Source organism: Callospermophilus lateralis, chromosome 5, assembly GCF_048772815.1.
Source record: "Callospermophilus lateralis isolate mCalLat2 chromosome 5, mCalLat2.hap1, whole genome shotgun sequence".
NCBI lineage: Eukaryota > Metazoa > Chordata > Mammalia > Rodentia > Sciuridae > Callospermophilus > Callospermophilus lateralis.
In genome coordinates, this window is record NC_135309.1 from 88,445,258 (window position 1) to 88,456,759 (window position 11,502).

The window sequence follows — 11,502 nt, forward strand, 5'->3', positions numbered from 1 at the left end:
GGAATAAATGAAATTTTTAAAAAAAAGAAAAAGTGAATACCTGAGTGGTTGCATATATGACAAATCCATAAAAAATTTAACTATTATATGGTCAGGCACCAGAGAAATGATTTTGTTACACAAGTCTAAAGCTAAAAGAAAAATGGACAATTCTGAGTATACATTCTACCAAATATACAACAGAAATATATTTACATATACAAAAATACAACAGAAATATATATTTTTTATGTGTGTAGTTTGTAGTGATCTTCATGTGCATTTTAACTGTTTTGTTCTCTAAAACTAAAAGGCCTTTTGAGGGTACTGAAGTCCTTAGCATAAGCATGTTCAGTTTCTGAGCCCAGAGCCAGGAGATCTCACTTCTTACCCTTTTGATAAACTAATGAGATACCTGTTAGAGCTAGACTTCTCATAAATAGACAATGTGGGAAATTATCTTCTGTGACTATTGCTGTAGGCAAGTGCTATAAAATTTTGGTGCAGAAGGTCTGAACTAATTCTAAAAGATACTAAGAGAATGCAAAACAAACAATGTGTCCCTCATCATTTAGACCTCTGGCTAAATGCCACTGTAAGTCTTCCTCTGATCTTCTCTGTGACCTTTTCAAGTACTAATTAGTTTTTGTTAATGTTCTATGAATACAAATACATGATTGTCATTGCCCCTCCTATGATGCATTATAAGGCATTAGCAAAGGAAAATAAATTTGATAGTGAATATTTAATTGCATGGCTTTTGCATACACTTTAATAGGCAAGGCAAAACCTTCTCAGCAGGTGCACTATAAAATGAAGAGATTTTTCATGAATAATTCATTTTTATTTTAAAAAAAGCGCTTCTGCTAAGATACAATTTGCAATAATGTTTTTCAAGAGAGATCAGTGAAAATTTGAAGCTGTCATTGCTAATTTGTTTTACTTCAGATTCAAAAGGTCACCCACTTGACACAATGCAAACAAAAAAAGCCCTTTTCTGTTTTCCATGGTCAACATGTTATGATCCATATTTCCTTATATCTAAAATATTTTTGAAGCCCTAAGAGTAAGCAATTTTATGTTACTAATAAAAAGTTATACTACCTCAGGAAAAATAAAATTTATAAAACTTCCCCAATAAATCAAATTCAGTAGAATTTTCTAAGAATGTGGAAATCATCTCTGGATCTCCTGCTGTAAAATATCCAAGAGAATATATTTAGAAATGTCATCTGACTCTACCATAGACCAGGAAGTTCTGTGATTTAAATAAAGGCTCTGTAAGATTATCATTAAGAATGTTATGGGTTTTTGTTTTCTCTAAAAGAAAAATAGTAGCCTTTCATAAGGAACTTTACATATGTTAAATGATTTATACCCAAGATTATTGAATAAGGAAGCAAAATAGATAATAATTTCATTTTTAAGATAATGCAACTAGCATAATATAAGATTTGGGGACAAAATCAATCCTCAGAGTCACAATAAGGATTACATTCTTTCTAAATTTTATTTTAAGGGCAGAATAAAAAGTATGAAATATTTTTGAATACATATACTCTGAATCTTTTACTCTTAATGTTTGAATAGACAGACTCTACTTTTACTTCTATACCTTACCTAATAAAGACTTCACTACTTATCTAACATTTTTCTTTGAAAACAGCTTATATTGGTACTTTTAATCTCAACTATTACTTAATAGCATCACTAAAAAAAAGAAATCAAAGTGTTAATAACTTTTGGCTAAACATAACAAAACCAAAAGAGTAAAGACTATTTTCCAGGGTCCCAAGGGAGAGAATAAACTAAACTTTGCTTTTGTCAAAGAAAAAATTAAAATAGAAGGGAGATCAGTGAAGTAGAGGAAGGCAATTGAGGGGGAAGGAAAAGAGACGGTAAAGGGAAGAACAGTGGAATGAAATTGACCAGACTACTCTCTGTGCATACATTCACCACAATGAATTTCACTATGTTCTATAAAGCACCAATTAAAAAGCTATCAGTGAGGGTTGGGCATATGCCTGTAATCCCAGCGGCTCAGGAGGCTGAGACAAGAGGATCAGGGATTCAAAGCCAGCCTCAGCAATTGTGAGGTGCTAAGCAACTCAGTGAGAACCTGTCTTGAAATAAAATACAAAATAGGGCTGGGGATATGGCATAATGGTTGAATGCCTCTGAGTTCAATCCCTAGTACCCTTTCCCAAATTTATCAATAAGGGCTGGGGTTGTGGCTCAATGGTAGAGTGCTTGCCTAGCATGTGTGATGCGCCGGGTTCAATCCTTAGCATCACATAAAACTAAATAAGTAAAATAAAAAAGTGTAGCATCCATCTACAACTAAAAAATATTTTTAAAAAAAGAAAGAAAGAAAGCTATCAGTGAATAGAAGAAAGACCAGTAAAACCAGTAGAGTAAAGGAAGGAGAGTGGGAGAAGGGTAGAGAAAGGAGAAGAGGGAAAGAAGTAGTATTGGAGACTTAAATGGAGCAAATTATATTACATGCATGCATGATTACATAAAAATGAGCCCAATATTATATAAAACCATAATATGCTAATAAAAACATAAAAAGGAATCAATATCAAATAATGTGTTAAAACTTGTTATAATGTTCATTATAAGTTTACCTAATTGGCTTGATCCAGGCAAGGGTATTTGAAATTCAGAAGACTTGGAAATGTTCTTAGAAGCTGAGCTGTTCTAAAGGCACGAGGTTGCTGTGGTTACCTGACACTAACACAGGTGGAAGCTGCAGGGATGCAACAGTTTTTTAACTCCATGTTCTAAATTAGCTTTCCATTATTAGCAATTTCAAATGATAGTAGTCATTTATCTCCTCCAGAAAATGTTTCCTCCTTCCCTTCAGTTAAAGGTTCTCGATTGGATTAGTTTGCTTAATTATTCACATTTCCCATAGCCTCAGAAAGAGAGGATGTTCTTCCAACACTGATGCCCAATCTCCCTATTTTTCTCACCATCATAGGTACCATACACCACCTGTGCTGTAGAGGCAGGATCTGAAACTGTCTCCCTTGTTCTCGTATATTTTCTACTCATGCTCCATAAGTACTTTCTCCTGTGTTTGATTCTTAAGAAACACACAAGCAAATCAAACCAACAATTGAAGAAAATATATATTCATTGGAGCCTCAAATTCCTATCTATTCACTTCTTTTTTAACACTTCATATATTTTGGCTTCTTAGAAAAGAAATCTTTAAAAACTGAGCCAGAGTTTTTAAATAGAGTTCCATCAACCTGTTCTTCCACCTGTGCAAACCCAGGTTAGAATTTCACTACAAAACAAAACTAAACCTTACACATGGATGTTTTCTTTACTCAATACTGCTCATCATTCCTTTCTCATTCATTCTTCTAATTCAGAGTAATTTGTGAATAGAAATCTTCCCCACTGGAACAGAATCTACACCTTATTCAACTTTGAGTCTTTGAGTACATAAGTTAGTGTTTTCCTATAGTAGTTGCTGGTGGTCAGATAAATAAGAAAATTGAGATGTATGAACATTTACAATATCACTAACTACAACATACAAAGTATAATCTACAAGTTAGCAGATGCTCTCCTCTGTTTTTAAAAACAATGTATGTGAGAAAATAGCAGTTGTACAGATTCCTTGGGTTTCTTCAAAGCTCACACAGCTTTTAATGGCCAATTTTCTAAAACTAAACTTTAGTTTGTCAGCACTCTCTTAAATTATAGTAGCAAGAATTTGACACAATATTGCAAACACTGGCTAACTATATTAATAGTTAAGAGATTATCTCTTCTTAATTTCTCTAAACTCATTCAGAATAAGTACTTTCCAGAAAAGAACTGAAAAACTCAAAATAGAAATCACCAAATAATATTTAATGCTTTGCCAATATATCTAAAGGCTTATTTCTATGACTCAATCCATATTGTCAATATAGTTACTCAGTTTATTCATTGATTTCTGAGAAGAAAGAGAGGAAACTAACATTTACTGAGTTACAACTACGTGCCAAGCCTCTCCCTTTAATTTTACCAGAGTGGTTTCATTTAATGATCACAAAAAGCTTTTATTGTTATGATCTCTACTTAACTCTGAGAAACTTTAGATAACACTTTTGAGAATTCATTTTTCATCAGTGGAGGCACAAGGATACAACAAGCTTTCTAAAAACTTAAGTAGATTTCTGTTGCTTATTTACTTGTTTGTTTTAACCACTATATCATGCTGCATTCAGGACAATGGACAGGGGTTTTACTGTTATGTAATTGCTTTTTTTCCACAGAAATTGACTTTGAAGAAAAAACTAAGAGTGGAGGGAGTCTAACTAGTGTTAACAGAGACCTTGACTTGCTTTTAACGCATGGATGTTATGGCTACCATCTTCACTGTGGTCTCTCTGCTACAGATTCTCTTAACCCTGCTCTGTCCTGAACACAGACTCCAAATCAATATCAATTTGCATTACTTCTTCCCTCTTCAAAATTTACATCTTGGCCTCAGTCATCCTCCAGTTTCATTCATAATGGTAATGTATATGACAATTATTAACAGGCTAACTTGTTAGTACCCTTTTCTCCTCAATATGTTTTACAAAGTGATAAATTGAATTGTCTTTCACAAACATGTAAAACTCCCATTTTTTCCTGCAGTTACTGGAATTATATACATCAGAATGATGACACATTGGTATCTGCCTTAGTCAGTTTTTTCACTGCTGTGACTAAAATACCTAACTGGAACACTTTTAAGAGGTAAAGTTTATTTGGGGGCTGACAGTTTCAGAAGTCTCAGTCCACAGAAAGCAGGCTCCATTCCTTGGGACTCCAGGTGAGGCTGCACATCATGGCACAAGAGTGTAGCAGTGGGAAACAGCTCATATGATGATCAGGAAGCAGAGAGAGACTCTACTCTCCAGCTACAAAATATACACCCCATAGCCCCACTCCCAGTGAACCACTTCCTCCAGCCACACCCCACCTGCCTCCAGTTACCACTCAGTTAGTCCATCAGGGATTAATTCTCTGATTAAGTTAAGGACGTAACTCAATCATCTCTCCTCCAAACCTTCTTGCATTGTCTCACACATGAGCTTTTGGGGGACACTGTATATAAACCATAATACTATCATATCTGCACTGTTTTAAAGAACAAGATTTACCAACTAGAAGACTAAATGCTAGACATTTAATTAAAGGACCTGAAGCCATGTCATATGGTAATTGTTGCCTTGTCCTCTTCATTCAGTTATTTAGTCTAGAAAGGAGTAAAAACAGCATGAGATGTGTCAGGAGAAAACTCCTGTGAGCCAGAGTCTGGGTGATCTTCAGGCCTGAATGAGACAGAATTCTTCAATAGATGGGTGATGAGTCAGATGGTCACCAAAAGGGAGGGCTAGACTAGACATGATGGACATGCAGCACTGTTACCCTTCACTGAGCAAACACCTACTATATGCTAGAAATCATGCTAAGGAATGGTGATAGAGTGGTGACTAAGACAGAAATGGAGATGGTTGTTTCTTGCAATAAGCTTAGAGTTTAGCAGAAAAGGACAGAGTATTGACCAAATAATTAAAACAATCTATGATGAGTGTCCTCGCACAAGAATGAATCAAAAGTGAAACACTCACCAAGACAGACTGCAGTGCAGGTCATGAAACATACCTTTACAAATTTAAACAGTACAAATCATGCAAATTGTGTTCTCAGACCACAGTTAAATTAAACTAAAAATTAAGGACAGAAAATCCCTGAATACTTGAAAATTAAACTAATTCCTCATAAACAACACATGGGTCAAAGTTGAAGTCTAAGAGAATTTTCTAAATGTTTTTAATTAAATGAAAATAAAAACACAACTTATCTAAATTTGTAGAATGACATGAAAGCAGTATTTAGAGGGAAATTTGTAGCACTGAATGCATGTATCAGAAAAGAAGAAAGATCTACAATCAATAATCTAAGCTTTCACCTCAAAAAATTAAAGAAGCCAGGTATAGTGGTGAATGCCTATAATCCCAGTGACCTGGGAAGCTGATACAGGAGGATTTCAAGTTTCAGACCAGCCTGAGCAACTTAGCAAGGTCCAAAGTGACTTAGCAAGACCCTGTCTCAAAAATTTAAAAAAAAAAAAAATTAAAAAAGGCTCGGGATGTTGTTCAGTGGTTAATCACCCTAGGGTTCCATCTCTGATACAAAAAAAAAAAAAAAAAAGTAAAAAAGGAATGCTTTTTAAGGTGAATATACAATTTTATTTAACATTCAAACTTCATTTAAGATATGTGCAATATGGCAATTTTACTGGGGGTTTCACCCTACCTAGGATATGATTGCTTACTGGGGCTTCAGTTCCATTTTAGCACTAATTCAATACTTTATTGAATAAATACAATATAAAACAAAATGCATTCAAATGCTTTCTAAAACAATCAATTTTAAAGGCCTATCTATTCAGGCTAATGACAAACACAATAAAAGAAGATATGCTAGTTTAACATAATTGGCTGATTTTATACAGCACTTATATCTTTTAGTCCACAAGTATATTATTAAATGATAAAGAATATCTAATACAACCATTTTTATAGAATTAGGAAATAAATTTCTAAGAAAGAAATATTTTACAGACCTCCATCTTTTATACCCACCCCAACAGTCTAACTCTAAAGAGGATAAAGCCAATGACTTTCCTCACAAGAGCTCACAACTAATGTCGCTTTGCTGTCAAAATCTGTATTTCTGATCTGTTATGAGCATTAAGACAAGATTCAAATATTCCCAAAGAAGCACCATGCATGCTGTGATCACCTATTCAGCAACAGAGAGTACTGCATTCAAATATATCTCACCCCAGGAATTAAATATGGTCAGCCACACTCACGGACATTTCCTCCACTGTATATTGTAGAAAGTCTCTATGTCACAAAAAATCCTATTGTCTTCTTCAATAACAAAGTTTATAGCCACACCTTTCCTCCCAAATATCCCCCTTTTCTAATTCTGTGAATATAGTTTTCAAGATTGGTAGGTAAATCATAGTTTACAACCAAAGACACTTGTTGCACCTCAATCCCATGAGCCAACAAGTCAGTAGTGATCAGAACTCAGCTTGACTCTGATCAGAATTCACTCATGATAACATTTCTCTCCTTCTGGTCCATGTCACCATGCACAGCAGAAACTGTGAAGTCCCTGGCATGCATTTTCTTAGTGAGCCAGTTCACTTTGTGCCTTGTATTGAAGAAAAATCACAGCCCATGCAACAGTCAGTGTCTCATACAAGTCACAAAGTGTGCCCAACTTCCATTCTTCTCTTTCAACCTTAATGTAAAACTGTTTGATTCCTTCAAGGGTCAATTCTTTCTTCTTCACCAGAATTCAAATTGGATCTCTCATGATTTTTTTTGGTCACTTCCAACATATCAATTGGCGTTGTGGCATAAAGCAACACAACCTGAATACTTGTATTTAATTTTTGGAAAATCTCATAGATTTGATCTTTAAAAACCCAGGCTCAACATTTCATCTGCTTCATCCAAAACAAACATTTTGGTCCATTTTGGAGAAAGATATCTTCTGTTTAACATATCAAACATGCTCCCTGGTGTACCAACAACAATATGTGGTACTTCAGCCTGTAGTTTTTACATTTCATTTTGAACATTTGTTCTACCAGTGCAGGCATGACAAGTTGCTCCCATATAGTCTCCAAGTGCCAGAATCACCTTTGGAATCTGTCAATCCAGTTCTCTGGTGGGGTCCAATACTCGTGCTTGGGTCTCCTTGAACCCAATCTCCAACTGTTGCAGGATAGAAATAGCAAATGTGGCTGTCTTGCCAGTACTTGACTGAGCTTGAGCAGTCACATCATACCCTTTAATACAGCAAATAATAGCTCTCTGTTGAACTGCTGAAGGCTTCTCAAAACCATAAGCATAGATGCCTGGAAGAAGAGACTCCTTTAAATTCATATCAAAAAAGTTATCAACAATCTCATTCCAGTTTCTCTCGATAACACCATTGGGGCCCATTCCCTCTGGGCCTCCATGTTCTCTGCTGTTATAATCTGTGGAGCTACCAGACATGATCCAAAGAACCATTCAGATGCATTTGAAAAGAATTTTTTTCCATGAAAAGCCAGGCACAGCATACATCTGTAGCCATAGTTCAGGACCCTAATGCAAGAGGGTTATTTATAATAGGGTCATTTATGCAGATATTCTCTCCTCTGCAAAGTAAAGCACAACTTCCCACTCCTAAGTCCAGGCTGCTTGTAGTATTTCTCCAAAGAAGACAGCATGAAGAGCAGGGGGAAGTAAATTTATAGTGGAGAAATAGACAAATAATATCTCAGTGCAGATAAATCATGTTGAAAGCATGTGACCTGAATGTAAGATAATGAAAACAGCACATTTCCTCAGTGGTCTTCCTCCCCCAAACACTTAATGCCTGTCTAATCAAAAGAAAAACATCCTACAAATCCCAAGTGAGGGACATTCCACAAAATACCTGACCAGCACTTTTCAAAACTGTCAAGTATCTAAAAAAAGCAGGAAAATCTTAGAGATTGTGACAGCCAGGAGGAGCATAGGGAGATGTGGCACTAAATATAATATGGTGCCCACAAGATGTAATGAGGTCCTGAACAGAAAAAAAAAAAAACCATAAGCATTTGAGTGACACATGGACTCTAGTGATAATGAATCTATTTTGAATCATTAAATGTAACAATTATACCACAAAAATGTAATATAAGGATAAGGAAGGCTAGATGTAGAGTATACAGCAACCATTTTAATAACAAGTTTTTCATGAGTCTAAAACTCTTCTAAAATTAAAAGTTAACTTAAAATAATTAGCTTCAGGAGATGATAAGGAAACAATTCACTATCTTAGACACTGATAAATATGGGAATCTGTGCATTTCTCCCATCATTATAGACATATTGCACCCTCAGTGATTTTGATTGCTTTATGATGTACTAACTTGGCTTGATGTGAATTTCATTTCCCAGAATTTCCTTTTTTGTATGTTTTTGTTTAGATAATTTAAGACCCTGCAATGGGAGACCTTTAGTGTCCCCCATGGCACCAAACAGCTGATTGAGAATCCAGCCCAAAGCATGCAGTAAATAAATGTCCATCCTTCTGTCATCAAGAGACTGATATTTAACAAACTAGTACCATAGGGAAACTGAAAGAAACCTCTGGAGAGAGATAATGAGCAAGACAGAAGACAGTCTTTTATAATCTAAGTCATGAAATGACATTCTATCATTTTTGCCATGTTCTGCTGTCTGCAGGAGTCACTGGGTCCTGCTCACATTCCAGAGGAGGTGTTCACAAACTGTGGGAACACCAGCAGATAGAGATCACTGGGAAACATTCAGGAAGCTGCCTTCCTACTGGTTTGCTTTCTGACCTCCGTTGAGTCACATCCTTCCCACATAGAAAACACACTTCAGCCTTCCCAGAGCTCCCAGAATCTCATCCATTCGCACCATAAGCTCAAAAGCTAGAATATATCATGCTCCACATCAAGTTTGTCTGAGTGGGGTTCCTCAGCTGTAACAACTATATTTTCCTTGTTTAAAAATTAAAGATGCTTAATTTCTAAATCTAAAACTTGAAAAACATTTTTAACTTTAAGATAAACAGCTCATCTGTCATTATCAAATCTCACACCATCCATCATACATATTTTCCAAAGTGCATATTTAAATACTAACGAGGAGAAATTTTTGGAGAATTTAATTAACAATTGATGGGTCCATTGGTTAATTTTGACAAATGTCTTTATTAAATGTTAATGAGAATCCAAAAAACTGACAACTATTTGTAAGGTTAATTGGTAGATCAAGATTCAGATACTTGATTAATCTTAATTCATTCCTGTCCTATTTTTGTGTGTAAAAATGACATCTGTGACATTTTTCAAATACCGTCAAGTAAAAAAGAGAAAATTTACCATGCTCCCTAAAGTAGTTGAAACTCTTCTATTTATAAATGACAGAAGCTCACTTCAAAATAGCATAAGCTTAAAAGGAACAAGTAATTTACTGGTTTGTGTACCTGAGAAATGTAAGATTAGACCAAAGTTGAGGTACAGATAGTACCTCAAATTATACTAAACTGTGACAAATCTTTTGTGTCCCTTTTCTTCCAGCTCTCAAAACCACTTCTCTGAGAGTGTTTGCAAACGTTCCTACCTGGGCACTCATCAACCCATCAAATGACCAGAGAGCAGAGAGAGCACTCCTCATTTTGAGATTCAATATATAAAACTTTAGAAAAGACTTCTGATTTGTCTGCCGCAAATCACTAATCTGTTGAGCTGATTCTTGATCAAGAAGCAAGTACTTGCATTACAAACTCACAAGAACTGGAGTCAGAGAGGGCCAACCCCCTACAGAAAAAATGTGTGAAGGGGCAAGGGCGCCTATGGAGGGTTTTTCTAGAGGAGAAAGGAATTGCTGAACCACCCAAAACAAGAGTTTTCTTATACTATCTTAATTTTAAATATAAATTGATTTTTATGTGAATTATCTAAGTTCATCTAAAAGTTTTAAACATAATGACATTCCAATTCAAGCTGCTCTACTACACCAAAATTTTCCTACTTTTGAAAATTAATAATTTTCATAAACATTTATATCCATTTTACATTTAAACTTTCAATTTGTGATATTTCTATCTTGGTTACAAGAATAATTACATGTATAGGTTTTTATTTGAGCAAAGCTGTAGGTTATATTATTCTGAGTGTGTTGCCACAGTAGATAAATGTTAAAATAGTTTTTTAGATACGAATCAAATTTAAGATATTTAGACATGGGGAAATAGCTTAGTGGTAAAGCACTTGTATAGCAAATGTAAGACTCTGGGTTTAATCCCCAAGACTGCAAGACAAAAAAAAAAAAAGACCCTTTAAAATAACTCTTGGAATGAAAACATAGTATATGCAAATACAGCATGTTCATGAAAGCTCCTATAAAAAAAAGATAATACTGACTCATATTTAATTATATTTTATTCTAAAATGAAAAAAACACAAAAATTACAGAGAAAAAAGCAAATAATTAGTTATATTAAGGAGAACTCACTTATAAGTACCACCTACATAAAATAGAATTTTGTGAGCCACCTAGAAGCCCCTCCATGTAGCCTATTATAACACGTTCCACATTTCCCAAGTTTACCTAATATTCTGAAATTTATAAAATCACTTTCTTGTTACTATTATTTTATTATTATTATTTTATCAACTAAAAGTATGTCCCTGAACACTGGTTTAATCTTGCCTCCTTTAAAAAATTTGTCTTTTTAATTCTCTTCTAAATCTATAAATTCCTTCTTGATTCTTTTCTTTTCCTTATGATTTATGTTAAAAAAAAAAAAAAACAGTAAATTTGAGCAGTAGAATACCTAGCAGATTAGCAGCTTCCCTTAGCCACACTTAACTTTTTTCCAGTCTGTTCCTTCAGTTCTCCCAATGATTGTATGAGTTGCTAATAATCTTGAATAAAT

General features: G+C 34.7%; 1 pseudogene; it reads right to left on the reverse strand.

The window, feature by feature from the left end:
• Positions 1–6,832: 6,832 nt before the first annotated feature.
• Positions 6,833–8,060, reverse strand: LOC143399302 (eukaryotic initiation factor 4A-II pseudogene; annotated as a pseudogene).
• Positions 8,061–11,502: the final 3,442 nt, after the last annotated feature.